Genomic DNA, 16,821 nt, shown 5'->3' on the forward strand with positions numbered 1-16,821 from the left:
CACTGAGCCTTGAGGGACTCCACTTGTTACTTCCCTCCATCCAAACATCTTTTCCTTTATTACTGTCCTCATTTGTCTGTCTGTCAAAAAGTCTCTCATCCATTCCAGAAGTTTCCCCTTTAGTCCTCCTATATATTCTAGTTTCCACATTAGTCTCTTATGAGGTACCTTGTCAAAGGCCTTCTCTAAGTCTAAGTACACACAATCCACCTAACCATCTCTCTCCTGTACCACATCAATCGCTCTTGAGTAAAAGCTCAACAAGTTTGAAACACATGACCTTCCACTTCTGAATCCAAACTGACATTCAGCCCAAATATTCATCTCTTCCAGATATTTTATCCATCTGTCTTTCAGGATTCTCTCACACAATTTTGCGACCATGCTGGTTAGAGACTATCTATCTATCTATCTATTGCCAGACGCCTCAATCCCGTTTGGGGTGGCCACAAACAAATCGCCTCCAAGTCGCCCTGTCCCCCGCCATTTCACTGCCCTGCTCCCAACTCACACCCCCCTCTCTCATATACCTCTCCACCCCATCCTTCCATCTCATCCTCGGCCTCCCCCTCCCTCTTCCCCCCTCCACCTCACTCACATACACTCTCTTCGTCAGTCTTTCACCCTCCATCCTCTCCACATGGCCAAACCACCTCAGTGTGTTCCTCATAACGCTTCCTATCACATCCACATCCACACCACAACGCTCCTTTATATCCTCATTCGTCAGCCTGTCTCTCCACGTGACTCCACAGGCTCCTCTTAAATAACTCATTTCCACTGCTCTCACTCTTGACTTGTGTCCTTCCAACAATGTCCAAGCTTCACTTCCGTACGTTAGAGTTGGTATCACAATACTGTCATGTAGTAACTTTTTCACTTCCATGCTCACTTCCCTGTTTCTTATCACTGCTTTCAAGGAACCAGCAACCTTTCTTCCCTGCTGTACCCTTTCAAGCACTTCACCCTCCAAACCTCCATCCTTACTCATCACACTACCCAAATACTTAAACGTACTCACATTTTCCAATTCCTCACCATCTAACCTCGCTGTACATTCACTAACTTCACCTCTCTCAAAGACGATCACTTTACTCTTCCCTACATTCACCTTTAGGTTAGAGACACTGGTCTATAATTCAGGGGTTCTTCCCTGTTTCCTCCCTTGTAAATTGGTACCACATTTGCCCTCTTCCATTCTTTTGGCACTTTCCCCTCTTCCAGTGAGCATACAATTAAGCTGTGAATTTTATCCACCAGTTGTTCTCTGCATTCCTTCAGTACCCAATTAGAAATTCCATCAGGTCCTGGGGCTTTCCTTACATCTTGAGTTTCCAGTAATTTATACACTTCCTGCACCTCCACTTTTATATCTTTCATCACCGGAACATTTCTAATCACTCCCTCTCCTTCCACAAGCTCCTTTTCTTTAGTGAAAACTGACTGGAAACGTTTGTTCATTATTTCTGCTTGCATTGCCGCATCCTTAAAGACCTCTCCATCTACTTTCAGCTTGGTGATTCCTTCCTTTTGTTTCAGTTTGCCATTAACAAATCTATAAAACAGTTTGGGTTCATCCTAGCACTTGTCAATTATACCTTTTTCAAAATTCCTTTCTTCTTCCCTACGTATTCTTGTGTATTCGTTTCTTGTTCTTTTATATTCTTCCTTTGTTCTGTCGTTACCTCTCTTTCTCCAATTGTTCCACGCCTTATCTCTCTCTTTTTTGGCTATCATACACCTTCTATTAAACCACTCCTTTTTCCTGTTTTCTTTCCCTCTTACTCTTGGTACAAATTTTTCCACTCCCAAATTATAGAGGTCTAGAAAGATATCCCACTTCTTCTGTATCTCTCCTGTTTCTCTGAATTTTCTCCAATCCGCATTTCCAAAAAAGTTTCTCAATCCTGTAAAATTTGCTTTGCCAAAGTTGTATCTTCCCTGTCTATGAAGCTCGTCTCTTGGCGCGACGTTTCCTATTAACATCTGGAACTCAATGACCACGTGATCACTTTTTCCCAAAGGACAGAGATATTCCAATGATTCTATTACATCGGGTTCTTTGGTGAACAGTAAATCTAACCTTGCTGGTGTGTCCTCACCTCGAAACCGTGTCTCTTCTTTGACCCACTGCGTCAACACATTATTCATTATTATATTTAATAACATAGTACCCCACGAATCCTCGCCGCCTCCCGAGTACCATTCCTCCCAGTTCACCTCTTTACAATTAAAGTCACCCACCAAAATTATATTATTGCTTTTCTCAATTATATTTTGCAAGTAGCTAGCCATATCTGACAACATCTCATGGTATTCGTCATCCTTCCATGCTCTTGTCTTTGGGGGAACATACACTACCGCCATATCTCTCTTAACATTCTCTCCAGTTTCTAATTTCATATATATCACTTCAGCCCTGCCTTCTCCCATTTCCACAGTATCTACATTTATGTTGTTCTTCACTGCTATCATCACTCCTCCTCCCTTTTTTTCTTTTCTGTCTTTTCTCCACAGTTTGTATTTACCATCTCCCAAATGAACATCAATATCTTCTCTTAATTTGGTCTCTACAAAGCACATGACATCAGGTTCATGTTCTCTCAAGAAATCATTAATTTCAATCCTTGTCGATATGAAACCATCAACATTAGTATATATCACCTTCAAATTATTTTTGACATTATTAATACCCTCTTCTCTCCTACTCTCTGTCCGTACCACTTCCTCAACTTCTGATCTTTCACAACCATCCCCCCTAGTTTCCTTCACTTCTATTTCCTTAAATACCATTTCCTTACTTTCATATCCAATAATCTCCAAAAAAAAGTATTACGTTCTTCCTCTGTCCTCATCATTTTTTATCTTTACTTCTTCCTTTAATGATTTTAAAACTTCTCTTTCTTCTTCATTCAGATCTTTTCTTATTATAATATTTTCCATCCCCGCCTCTTTGCTTAATTTCCAGGTCACTTTAAGTATCTCATTTATTACACTTTCTGATGTAAACTTGACTCTCATTGGTCTTGTTTCCCCTTTCTTATAAGGCCCTATCCTCCTTACTTCCTCAATTTCTTTTACCCACTTGTCTCCTTCAGGGTCAATCTTGCCTAATATTCCTCTCACCATGTTCGTGTCTCTCTCGAGTCTTGCGAACCTAACCTTTTCTTCCTCTTCCCTGTTTCCAAATACTACCACACATCTGTTCCTTTCTACAGTTTCTCTCACTATTTTCTCTTTTTTCTTCAGTATTTTCACTACATTTTCTTCCATTTCTTTCTTGTTCATTTCCCTTTCTTCCTGGATGATCTCTCTTAAGCTGACCACTTCTTTCTGTTCTTCTTCTACGTGTGCCCACTTTGCCTTGTGTTCTTCTAATACATTACTCACCTTCTCCGTTTTATTAGTACTCTCTTCAAGTTTCCTCCTCAGTTCAACATTTTCCCTCTTCAAATTCTTAATCTCTTCATTCGCTGTTTCGTTGGACTGGACTAGACTCTGTATGGTGGTTTCCGTATTTCCTGACACATCCTTTATCACTAGATTCTCTACTTTTTTTTCGAGTTCACTAATCCTCATAATTAATGTTTTCACCAGGTCCATGACATTAGTATTAGCATCAAATCCTTGAAATTCCATTCCCTCATTGTTTACATTTTCGGCCATCTTTAACGTACCGGTAAAGTACCTAAACAGCTGTTACCGAATAAGCCACAAACATTCATGTATACTATTGCCAACAAATCTTTACATTTTTGGTAGTCTACCAACTTTCATTATTTTAAATTTAAAGAAAGACCCTAGGAGACAGGACAGACAAAATTCCTGAAACTACTCAAGGTTAGGAGCGATGCCTGGGACGACCTCTCTCTCCGGCTGCTCGTGTGTGTGTGTGTGCCTTTTGTTTTAATCCTAAGTCCTCAAGGAGCAAGGCTACGCCTTTCTAGTGAGTGCAAAGTTGGTCTTGTTAGTCTGTCTTCATATGGAAGGTTCCGAATATCATGTCTCATTTTTGTCATTCTTGTCAGCATTTTCGTACGAATTTATATCCATTCCCATATGCTGCTACTACAGTGTTAATGTCCATCACTGATGTGCAGTACAGATAGCACAAGAGTCATAATGACCACCCTGTTCCTCCCCTACACCCTTTACCAAGCCTGCCCAACCCAACCCTGATCCCATAATTACTGACAACGCAAAGCTCTCTCCCTCTACCCCATCTACCACCCCATGCCTTCTGTACTATCCTTCTCTCTCTCTCTCTCTCTCTCTCTCTCATCCACATTAAATCGTCTCCACTCATCCTATTATCTCCCTACCCTTCCCCAAAGAGCAATTGCCACCTCCTTGTAAATGTTACACAGGCGAGGCCGTCTGACCCTCTCTCACCTGACCCCACTCTTCTTTGGTCTGACTTTCTGACTGCCACCTACTACTACTACTACTACTATTACTAACACACACACACACACACACACACACACACACACACACACACACACACACACCTCTACGGGTTAATAATAGAGAAGAATTACTATAATTGGCTCTCACCACTCCCAAGACTGATGGAGGAGAAATGTGTGTGTGTCATTTTGCTGTCTGCGCTTTTTGGGCGCGTTTTCGGGATGGATTGGGCGCCAACAGCACCCACTGACCTGGCAACACTGGTGTCACGTCTCCTGGCACTGCATTCCTTCTCTGCACACCCCAAAACCAATAATGTTTACAGCCGCTCTGCTCTCTCTATGATGGCAACTGTGCCAGAACAACAGCCCAAAAGTCACTAGCATATAACTCTTACTTAAAATAAAAAACATCTGAATCACTCTCCCAACTTAAAATTGCTAGAAATCATGCAAAAGCTGTATTAAATCTATCTAAATCAAACTTTCTTCAAAAGCAAGCATCAAAACTACTTAACAACCCTAATGACAATAGAATATTCTGATCAACTCTTAATTCTTTCAATAATAACTTTAACAAGTCATCTTCCATTCCCCCACTAAAATCTTCAGATAGCAACATTACAAATGACCCACGTGGGAAGGAGGATATCTTTGCAAGTACCTTTGCTAGAAACTCTACCACAGACGATACCAGCCAGAATGTCCCAGTACTGGAACTTGATTCTCCCGAACTGCCCCACTTAAAATACAGACAAGATACGTAAAATCCATCCTAGACAATTTACCTACCAACAAAGCTCCAGGCCCAGATGGAATTCTGCCAATTGTTTTAAAAAAGTGTTCCCCTAAACTTGCCTCTGTCCTAGCTAAATTATTCAGACTATGCATACGTACTTCTTTATTCCCAAATTCATGGAAAGAAGCCAATATCCACCCAGTTCCGAAGAAAGGAAGTTCGTCTGACCCCTCCAATTACAGACCAATAGCTGTCACATCTTCTCTTGGTAAGGTATTTGAAATTTTTATTAATAAGCACATTGTTAAACATCTTGAATCCAACAACTTAATTAGCAATAGACAATATGGTTTTCGCCACGAAAGATCCACCATTGACATACTCAATCTCTTAACTCATACAATCCATCAATCAACTGATCTCTTTGGAGAAACTCACGCAGTAGCCCTTGATATCTCTAAAGCCTTCGACAGAGTATGGCACCGTTCCCTGCTGTCCAAACTCCCTTGCTATGGACTAACGTCTTTTGTTCCTTTGATTTCTTCATATCTTAGTGACAGGAAAATAAGAGTAAAAGTGGATGATGTATATTCAAATTTCCACTCAATTAACGCCGGCGTGCCGCAGGGATCAGTTCTGGCGCCAACCCTATTTCTGGTTCATATTAATGATCTCTTATCTGTCACCCACAATCCCATTCACTCATATGCAGATGACTCAACACTACATAGTTCATTCACACTGACATCCATTTACAATGTCTATCTCTATCTCTCAACCCAGTACAGCCATCTCTATAAATCAAGATCTATCTACAATCAGTGAATGGGGACCAAACAACCTTGTCTCTTTTAATGCTAGTAAAACCAAATATATACAGTTTACTAATAGACAGATACTGCCAGATTCGTACATTACCTTCAGTGCAACTAATATTCCCATCTCCAAAAGTATTGAAATTCTTGGGGTCTCACTTAACAGTGCCCTCATCTGGACCTCTCATGTGAGATCACTTGCTAAAACCGCCTCAAAGAAACTTGAATTATTGTACAGAGTCCGTAACTTCTTCGCCGATGAGCAGTTAGCTATAATTTATAAGAGTCATGTGCGCTCTCAGCTTGAATATTGCTCACCCTTGTGGAAAGGTTGTGGAGAGGTTGCATTAAGACAACAAGACAAAATTCAGAACAAAGCTGTTAGAATCATTAACAACTCTGCCATTACATATAAACTACCTCCCCTGCAAGTAAGAAGGAATGTTGCCTCCCTTGCATTATTTTACAGATATTTTTTTGGCACATGCTCAGATGAAGTTGCATCCATGATGCCACCTCTCCATGCCTTCCCTCGTGCTACACGGGAATCTGGTAGCGCTCATGAGTGGAATGTCACTCAGCCATATTGCAGAACTTCTGCCTATCAGAATTCTTTCATTCCCCGAACTGCATCTCTCTGGAACTCGCTTCCCCAGAGTTGTTTCCCTCCAAATTTCAACCCACAACCGTTCAAGTCTAACTGTTACAGATATTTTATGAACAGAGGACACCAGTAATCTGGTGTATGGATTATTTTTTTTTTTTACTCATTTGTTTTTCCTTCCTCTGTTCTGTTTACAAAAAAAAAAAAAAAAAAAAAAAAAAAAAAATCAGGCTTTCAAAATATTCTTTCCATCTGGTCCTTACCTCCTCTCCATGGGTTAATAATCTACCACCTACATCCTTCACACCATAACATTTCTTTCCGCTTTCACTTCTACATTTCCACACCTCTTTCCAGAATAACTTCCAGTTTTCAGAGTAGTTCGCATTCATTTTAATTCCTAGATCATCATTTACCTCCTCCTTTTTCCTCTTCACTAATCTCTTCATGTGCTTCTTGCTCTCAATATATTCAGTTCTTATTTCAATTGAAGCCCTGTCCTGTAACCACTTTAGCTACTTCTTCCTCTTTTCCTCCACCGCTCTCTTAACCTCCTCATCCCACCAAGCCGTATCTTTCTTCTTTGTTGTTACTCTTGCCACACCACACACTGCTTTAGCATTCCTAACCCCTTAACCGCGGGGCGTCACTTTCGTGACGCTTGGGAGCAAGGGATCATACCGCGGGGCGTCGCTTTTGTGATTCTGTGTTATTTTGAATTCACCCGGGCTTCCAAGTGAGGGCTTGTATCATCTATCAGTACTGCCAATGTCCAACACTAGTCAGCACTCCTAATCTCATCTGTACTCCCATCCATTGTTGACAATTTAGCCATTTCTCCCCGTTCTTGACTCCCCTCCCTACCCCCCCTCCATTACCCTATCCTCTCGCCTGCCCGGCCGTGCTACGCTAAGTAAATCTTCCCTGGAATTTTTCACTGATTTCATCCATTGAAATAAGCCCTATGTCCTATTCTTATACCAAATAATATATACAAGAAAGAAATAAGGTAAGTGAGAGTGCCAACCACCTAGAATTGGCTAATTATCACCTGACAACACCTCACGTGCACTCGTTCGCTAATTTTCGCTGTTTTTTTCCCCTTGAAATATGCCGTATAATCTATTTTCGTAATAAATATACATGTAAGGAGGGAAGGGAGAAGCCTAAGTGATACTGTATTTACATTCACCTGGAACTACCTAATTTATAACGTATTGTCTAGATTTCCTGCCAATCATATCAGTGCTAAACAAAGATGTTTCAAGATCTAACATTGGTAGCTCTGAAAATATATCTCCTAAGTAGGCCTCTAATCTATTTTTGAAATAAATATACATGTAAGGAGGGAAGGGAGAAGCCTAAGTGATATTTACATTCACCTGGAACTACCAAATTTATAATGTATTGTCTAGATTTCCTGCCAATCATATCAGTGCTAGACTTAGCTGTTTCAGGAAGTAATATTGGTAACCCTGAATAACCCCTTAGCAGGCCTCCACGCTAGCCCTCCGTTATCAGGTTACTCTCAACTTCCGAAGTGAGAGTACGTATGTTTCTTCTTGCTGACTTCAAGGCCTTTTTTCACCCCCATGCAAATGGCCCTGTGACCTTTACCTGCTACTAAACCTCGTGTGGAAAGAGGTAAAGGGCTGACAATTGATAAAAGAGTGACTACGATCTTTCTATTGAGTAAAACAGTGCAAGTGGAATTGTAAATAATGTGTAAATAATGTGTAAACAGCAAGTGAAAGTAATGAATGTAAATATACGTGAACAATGGAAAATAGTTTTATAAGTTATTTCAAGTGACAGTGCACAACACAGTGTAAATAAAATAGAAATGTAAATAACGTAAATAAAATAGAGAACGTAAATAGAAATGTAAATGAGTAGTATTATAAGAATACGAGTATAAATCCTAGGAGTAATGAAAGTGAAAGTTTCACTCTAGCATGTCTGAATGCTATGAGTTATGAGAGTGAAGATGAAAGTGACATTCACTCTCAATGCCAGTATACAGGACGAGAAAGCGAATGCTACGTATTTTACTGAAAGAAATTGAATCCCTACAGTGACAATAAACTAATACTACTGAAGGAAACTTATGGATAAAGACTGTAGATATATATAAGTGTTATACAGTAATAGAAATATAAAGTGTGAGGGGTTTTATGAATAATAAATGACAGACTACCAAGAGCGAACTAGTGCCAGTGCGACGATCAGACACGCTCGTAATTTCCATTGCTTTCACAGTGTTTTTTTTTTTTTTTTTGAGTATGGATCCCAAACTACTTGAAAATTGTAGAATAGTGTTTATAGTGTTTGTATCTGGCTGTGGTAATCATATTACGGGTTGTCGGGAAGTGTAAAGTGGAGACTTCGTTACCCTACTTCAGAGGTCTCCACAAGTCCTACGGTAACCGACGAAGGCTCAACAATCATTCCAGGAGAAAGCTGAAGGTATGTGCCATAAGCATATGTAATTTTATTATTCTAGGACTAATAACTGATTTTTGGCAAATATTTTTTGAGAGTCTGTCGGAGCCCAAATAACCCCGCGGCACACGCAAGTCATTGGTAAACAAGCCCGCGGTGTAGGGGCTAACTGAGCAATCCCTAAATGCATTCCACTGGCTGTCCAGATCCATTTCATTCCAATCCACTGATTCTAACTCCTCAACTTAGATCTTGTAATCATCAGCCATTTCTTTGATCCTCAGCCTCTCAACTTTCAGTCTTTCTCCCTGACTGCTCCCCTCTCTCCTGATCCACCTCACTCCTCTCAGCTTGATATTGCATACCACAATCACATGATCTGACAGACCTTCACATCGTCCTCTCACAGCCTTCGTACGAGGGGCGTGCAAAAAGTTTTGGAAACAGGATAATAAAAGCAAAATTAATAGAGATACACATTTATTGAAGTTCACACTCCTTCAACATACTCTCCTCTAAGGTTTACACACTTCTGGAGCCGTGTCAGCCACTTATCAAAGCACTCCGAGTACTCAGAAACAGATATACTCTTCAGTTCTGAATTATCCTCCTGGCAAGGTCCTGTTCCCTTTGAAAATTGAGGCCCTCCGAATCAGAAGAGCAAAACACGCCACCCCCCCCAAAACCCGTTTTATGTGGTATAGCACTATATTTAGGTGTCTACTTTCACTTGGGAGTGGCCAAGTGTTCATTCTCCCAGTGCAAATACGGTTGAAAAGCACTTAAAATCAACTGATGCTCTCAACCATCAGTGCAGCTGGCTCTCCGTACTGAGTGAAAAATTCCTGATCAGAGAGGCTTTTCGTACCGTCAGAATAGTGGCGTCACACGAGCCGACTTGCCTATTTGATTCGGATATTTCCCGAGGCAACTCCCCGGATTAAAGTGGCGGGCTATCCTGTCTGCATTCTTCCTCTCGCGTGAGGGCTGTACCAGCCAATCAGAACCTCCTCTTACCACCACGTGACCGCACGCAGCCAATGGAAGCCCAACATGCGGGCAGCAACGACAGTCCCTTTTGTTTTGCTCCCGGCTGTGGAGCTAGCTAGGAAGCTCTGACCTTTTCCCATTTTTTCCCATGACTTACTGGTGCATCATTATTCAAACTGTGCCAAAAATGTCAAGACAACACCAGGATCAGGATGAAAGTGTTCCAGGGCCATCGGGTCCTCGCAAAACAAGTGAAAGGTGTGGGGAGGAAGGTGCTACCCTAAGCAAGCACTCATTCTATGGGGTGGTGGAGTACAGTGATTCTGACCCAGATGACCCCACGTATGTGCCTGATTTTACTGATATTAGTGGTAGTTATCCAGTCTGCCATGAAAGTGAGAGTGATGATAATGATGGTAGTGTTGATGATAGTGTTTCTGATGGTGTAAGGGCTAATGTTGGTGAAAGTGGTGGTGAGAATGGCCATGTGAGGGCACGTGGTGAGCTTGGCGATACGAGTGGCAGTGTTGTGAGGCAAGAGAAAAAGGGCCGAGTGAGGGAGAGGAATGTGGAGGCATGGCAGCAGAATGTGGCCAAAAAACGCCGGAATCTTAGCCAAGAATACATTAGCCATACAACCAAAAAACATGTACCAGCCAGAAAAGTTGGTGCTCCATGTCGTGACGGGTGTTTTGAGAGGATTGGAAGGGAGAACATTGACAGTATTTTCCAAAGTTTCTAGGCTATGGGTGAATATAATGCTCAGAATGCGTATTTACAGTCTATGATACGTGAAAAGCCTGTGAAACGTAAGCGTATCATGGCAGAAACGAGCCAGAGGCCAGTTCACTATGTGTATTATGTGAAGGTGAACCAGACTGAGTTTCCAATGTCGGAAAGGGTTCACTGCCATCCACGGCATAACTGAAAAGAAAGTGCGGCTACTAATACTGAAAAGGAAAACATCCCCTCATGGCACACCCGTTAATGATAAGCGTGGCCATCACCCCTCAGGTAGGGCCATCAGAGATGAGCGGCTAGCACATGTGCACGAGCACATCAAAAGTCTTCCCGTAACTGCTAGCCATTACTCTCGGTGTCATGCCCCACACCGCAAATACCTAGAGGGTGGTGGCAACATAAGTGAAATAAATGGGCGATAGATAGTGTGGATGAACGAGAACCACAGAGGTGAAGAAAAGGTGTCAGAAAGGTTTTATCAAGACATCTTCACCAAACATTATAACATCGTGTTCCAGCCACCTAGAACAGACGTTTGCACCACCTGTGCTAAGTATGAAATGAAGATTAAAAGTGCAGCAGATGACCATGAAAACACTGAAGACCTCTAGGCAAGTCTAAGGGAGCACAAGGCTGTTGCACAGGTGCCACGGGACTTGCTCCGCCAACAAGAGGAAGTGGCAGGAAGTGGGAGTGATGAGAACGTAAAGGTGGTTTGCAATGACCTACAGCAAACTCTGCCATGCCCTCGTCTATCTAGTGGCGTTGCGTATTATAAGAGGAAAATGTGGGTCTATAACTTCTGTGTTTATGACCTAAATGAGAAGGAGGGCACTATGTTTGTTTGGGATGAGGCCACTACAAGACGAGGTTCAGATGAGATGGCCAGTTGTTTGCTGATGTGGATCGAAAGGAAAATGGACATTCAGAACCAGGACTTTGTGCACTTACGTATATTTTGTGATAATTGCGCGGCCCAGAACAAGAACATTAATATGGTCCTCATGGCACTACGACAGGCCCACTTCAGGCGTTTGTTCAGGGTAGAGTTTATCTTCATGAAAAGTGGCCACTCGTACCTGCCCTGTGACAGAGCCTTCGGTTCAATTGAAAAGAAAATTAGGAAGGCTGAGTATATTGCAACATCAGACGACTACATGGACATAATTTGATCAGCTGTAAAAAAGAAGTTCCCTGTAGTTGCAATGAAACGTGAGGACTTCTTGAACGTTAAGGCACTCCAGGAAGTCATCTCACAACGAAATGCCCCTGGGTTTGCGCAGACTTGTCAGCTGGTTGTGGCCAACACCTACCCTGAAGGCTACATAATCAAAAAGGATTGTAATCTTGAAGATGTTCCTGCAGACATCCAGAAAATCAGGGTGATGAAAGGGAGGGGTACCTGGAGTTGTCAACGTTTCAACCTCTCCACTGTGGAACTCACCTGCAAATACCCCGATGCACGTCTGCTATCTGAGAAGTGCCAAGATCTACATGTTCTGGCTGGGCTTCTTGGTGACCAGGCCAAAACCTGGTTTACTGCTGTCCTTGACCACCAGGATTCCCTTAGGCACGCAGGTGGTGGCAGAGAGGAGGACACAGACAATATTCTCATGGATTATGTGCCAGTGGAATAGTGCTGTGCCTCCCACACCATGACATCTTGCCATACTGTTGACGACCTGGAACTCTTAATGGATATCGAATGGAATAATGGATTATTCATACACAAGAATACCTCTATTGTTGACGACCTGGAACTGTTTATGGATAATGGATGAATAACAGAATCTCCAACCTTCATCCACTACTGGTGAGTGTTTAATATTGCTATAATAATAATAATCATAACAACAGGACTTACTATTATTGTATAATTAATAGTACTTACTATTATTATTATTGTTAGTATTATGAATAATACTTTCACTATTATTTGTAATATTATTATTATCATTATTATTATTACTATCATCAGTATTATTAACTTTTACGATTATACTGTAAGTTCACTCATTCATTCATTCACTGCCAGACGCCATGTATCCCAAACAGGGTGGCCAAGGGCTTAGAGTTAATTGTTTTACAGGGAGGGGCACTAATCCTCCACCAACCCCACTTGACACGTAGGGAGTTATGCCAACAGCATCTGGTGTTCCCAGGCGGTCACCCATCCAAGTACTAACCAGACCCAACGTTGCTTAACTTCGCTGATCGGACGGGAAGCGGTGTACTCAACGTGGTATGGCCGTTATTAATTCGAGCACTAATAAGAGTAATAATAATAACAATAATAATAATAATAATAATACTAGTTACAATGCTGTTATTATTGTTATTGGTGACTAAGTTTACTCAAGCAGTACTATGGGGTATTCTGCAATATCACTGGTGGCCATGTTTCGTCATGCAATACGTTACTGTCATGCATTACAACGACCATATTAATAATAAATTCTGAAATTAGTATCATTATTAATATTGATGTATCACTACAGGCAGTAATACTTTGGAACATTAACCAGTGTGTGCTCAACACATTCTTTTGTCTTGCCTCTTGCTGGCATTATTGTTATTAGTAGTAGTAGTAATAGTAGTAGAGTGTCATTATTATAAATTATTATTACTTAAGTTTGGACCGTACTCTTATTAGTATTACTATTATAAAGAAGGAAACGTTAGTGACCGTGAGACTGACTAGTGGCGGGCAGCGCGTATTCACAACGATCTCACTCGGAACGTTAGTGACGTGAGAGTGCACCAAACTCCCTTCTTATTTTCTCCATCATTATTCACTATTATGAAGAGTCCATTCAGGTTATTCTTCCTTTCTTTTTTGTTTTCTTCCATGAATAATGATGAAACATCAATACCTTATACATTACAAGCAGAAAATGCAGTCAATTTTCCCTCTAACTTCCAAAACCATAACCGACGATGCATAAAATATGTAATATTTTTCTCTTCTACTCTTCATTGTTACATTAAACAGAAACAACAATGCTTGTTTCATGATCTACAATGATTCATGCTCATTTTGAGACCGAAAACAATGTTCTATCTTAATTTATAACGAAGTTATGGTTTTCGGAAGTTGGCCGAAGTTTGACTGCGTTTTCTGACGTTTTTTATTTTGGCGTGTTTCACCCTTCTGATTCGGAGGGCCTCAGTTGATTCCAGCAAGTTTTTCTGACAACTTTGGGAATAGCCAAAAAGTCACACGGTGCTGTCCTGACCTGGCATCTTGTGGGTTTTGGCTATTCCCTAAGTTGTCAGAAAAACTTGCTGGAATCAATTTTTGAAGGGAACAGGCCCTTGCCAGGAGGATAAATTCAGAACTGAAGAGTATACCTGTTTCTGAGTACTGTACTCGGAGTGCTTTGTTAAATGGATGACACGGCTCCAGAAGTGTGTAAACCTTAGAGGAGAGTATGTTGAAGGAGTGTGAACTTCAATAAATGTGTATCTCTATTAATTTTATTTTTATTACCCTGTTGCCAAAACTTTTTGAACGCCCCTTGTATCAGCAATCACTTCCATCATCGACCTCTCTACGAGCCTGTACTCAGTCAGGCTTCTTTCAACACGATCCCCGTTCCCTCTATACTATGTATATTTATGTGCATCTCTGTATTTGAAATGCAAGTTACAGATGCACAACCTCCTCTCCTGACACATATCCTTTAGTTGCCTCCCATTTTTATTTTCTCCTGGTACTTCATAACAACTCATTATGTCATCCTCAGGACCAGTGCCTACTCTTCCATTTATATCCCCCATTATGATCACTTTATAGCTCCTGGGCATTTCTCCCACTACTTCAACCAGCTCATCCCAAAACCTGTCATTCTATCTCTCACTCCTGTCCTCACACGGTGCATATGCTACAATCACTGCCACTTTCACCTTCTTGAGCTCGAACTTGACATACATACACCTCGAGGTGACACATTTGCAGTCTCTCATTCCACTCTGCCACACCTCTTCATCAACAAAGCAACTCCTTCCCTGCATCTTCCATGCCCATTCATTCCCAATCTTACACAATTCACACCCTCCCACTCCTCCACTTCACACCCTTTCATCTTCGTTTCACACAATGCCATCATGGCATATCTCGCACTCTTGGACAAATTCACCACTTCCACCCTCTTGCTCTCCTCATTCACACCTCTCATATTCCACATGGCCATGCAAATCTGCCCATATGGTTGGGGCCCTGGGCAGGTATTGGGACCTCCAAGGCTCTCTGAAACCATTGCCATGATAAACCCCTTAACGCCTAATCACATCAATTGATGCGATGAGAGTTTTATGCCAAACTGTCTAATCACATCAACTGAGTAGGACCTGTAAAAAACTGCAGAGCGCTTGCTCCGCCCGGATTATGATGTACATGGCTTCAGGCCAATAAGAACTCATCCCTGAGGTGGCGTAAGGGAGGATCAGATCAACCTGGGCGGTGGGGGGACACCCTGGGCCACCTCCATGCCACCCTCTACCCCACATCCTCACCCCCTCCTTGTCCCACATCACCCTCCCACCCCTCCACACACTTGCATCTCTCCTCCCACCACCACCTGTGTGCCTTCCCACCCACTCTTGCCCCTCCTCCCACCCTACTACCCTTGTGTCCTCCCTGAACCCCACCCCATCCCTCCCTCCTTGTTCCTCACTACCCTCCCACCCCCTACAGACCCATGAGAGGTATCAGGCTGCCATGATGCTACAAAACACACTGAAGTGCTTTCTTTTCATGCGAAAAGTTGGTTATTTTTCCAACCCCCATACTACAGGCCTACTCCCCACAGCCTATTAGCTCCCCACACCTACATACACCTGTTTTCATGGCTGGAGTGGCAAAACACTTTGAAATGACCTGTTTCAATAAGAAAATAGGTAGTTATCAAAATTTTCACATTTTAGATTGTTTTCAAGGGGTAACTATTATAAACTTTTTTTAACTTTGATGCACAATTGTGCGGTAACCATTAGGCCTACAGGGGTGCAGACTGCATTGTCAGGTGTGTAATTTCTTCCTCTTTAGTCAGAACACAATCAATTTGCTCTTAGTGAAAGTCGCCAACCCCTCCCCCAGAATTGCAGCTGGGGGGAAGGGGGGGGGGACTGCCTGAAATAATTGCAGTCTTAAGGGGTTATGTGATTTGGATAGGGGAATCTAGGGGGACACTTAACCCTGCCAGAAACCCCAGTTATATGGTTACCACCCTGGGTACAGGAAACCATTTGGCTTGTCACTCAATGTAGAGATCATATGGCATCTCTACACTGGGTGAGTGGATGATGGGTGCCCTTATCCACCACTAAGGCACCCCAGTTTTCAATTTGGAAAAATGGAATTTCATGAAAAATGAATTTTACTGTACTACTATGCAAAAGGGTGAAGGTCATGTACACTAGCAAGGCAGATTCTTGTCTCTCTGATCAGGGATGTGTCTGTGGGATGCTCAGTATTTCTGAGGGTAGTTCCTATTGGATACCACTTGACATGAGATTTTGGCTGAGTTTCAGTGTTGTTTAGTTATGTAGTATACTGCTGGATGATGGTGAGGGACAAAGAGACTGTGCTCATTTTTATTTCTCGGTGTCAGTTCAATTTTTACATTTTTGAAGGCTACCATGCATGGATGTGTAAGCCTTTTTTGACTCAATGATGGCAGCTAACAATGATACTAAGTTTCACATGGCTGAATCACTGCCAATGTTCCACCACCAGGTTGTTTGGGACTCCCCCCTTCCTCCACTGTATACCTTTACTGTTACCAACCCTTATCTAGGGTTTGAAATTGAAGTTTTCCTTCTAGACCAGCTGCCATTCAAGTCTAATGAGCCCAGCCTACACTAGGGAATTGATCTGGTTGTGAAGAAAGGCAGTTCTTGTACCTGAAGTACAGTAACCTCAACCTGGACTTGGACTGATTAAATATGGTTAAGCCCTCCACCTGGGGGTGCTTCACAAGGCACGCTACAGAGCTTATAGTCCCACACCAATCTCATGGTAGTACGGTACCTTCATGGGACAATGGTGACCATTGACACGAATTCTTGCGAGAATATTTA

General features: G+C 42.0%; 1 protein-coding gene, 1 non-coding gene and 1 pseudogene across 3 annotated transcripts in view; 1 reads left to right on the plus strand and 2 right to left on the minus strand.

Annotated features, from left to right (window-relative positions):
- Positions 1 to 16,821, minus strand: part of TrpRS (Tryptophanyl-tRNA synthetase) — a 413,379-nt gene that overhangs the window by 150,294 nt on the left and 246,264 nt on the right. The window lies entirely within an intron of this gene.
- Positions 10,187 to 11,351, plus strand: LOC145401117 (uncharacterized; annotated as a pseudogene).
- LOC145401142 (5S ribosomal RNA) lies at positions 12,878 to 12,996 on the minus strand. Its single transcript, XR_013897554.1, has one exon. It is a non-coding gene; the product is annotated as a 5S ribosomal RNA (ribosomal RNA).

This window comes from Coenobita brevimanus, chromosome 54 (genome assembly GCF_032717465.1).
Source record: "Coenobita brevimanus isolate Jiangsu-jjx chromosome 54, ASM3271746v2, whole genome shotgun sequence".
Taxonomy (NCBI): Eukaryota; Metazoa; Arthropoda; class Malacostraca; order Decapoda; family Coenobitidae; genus Coenobita; species Coenobita brevimanus.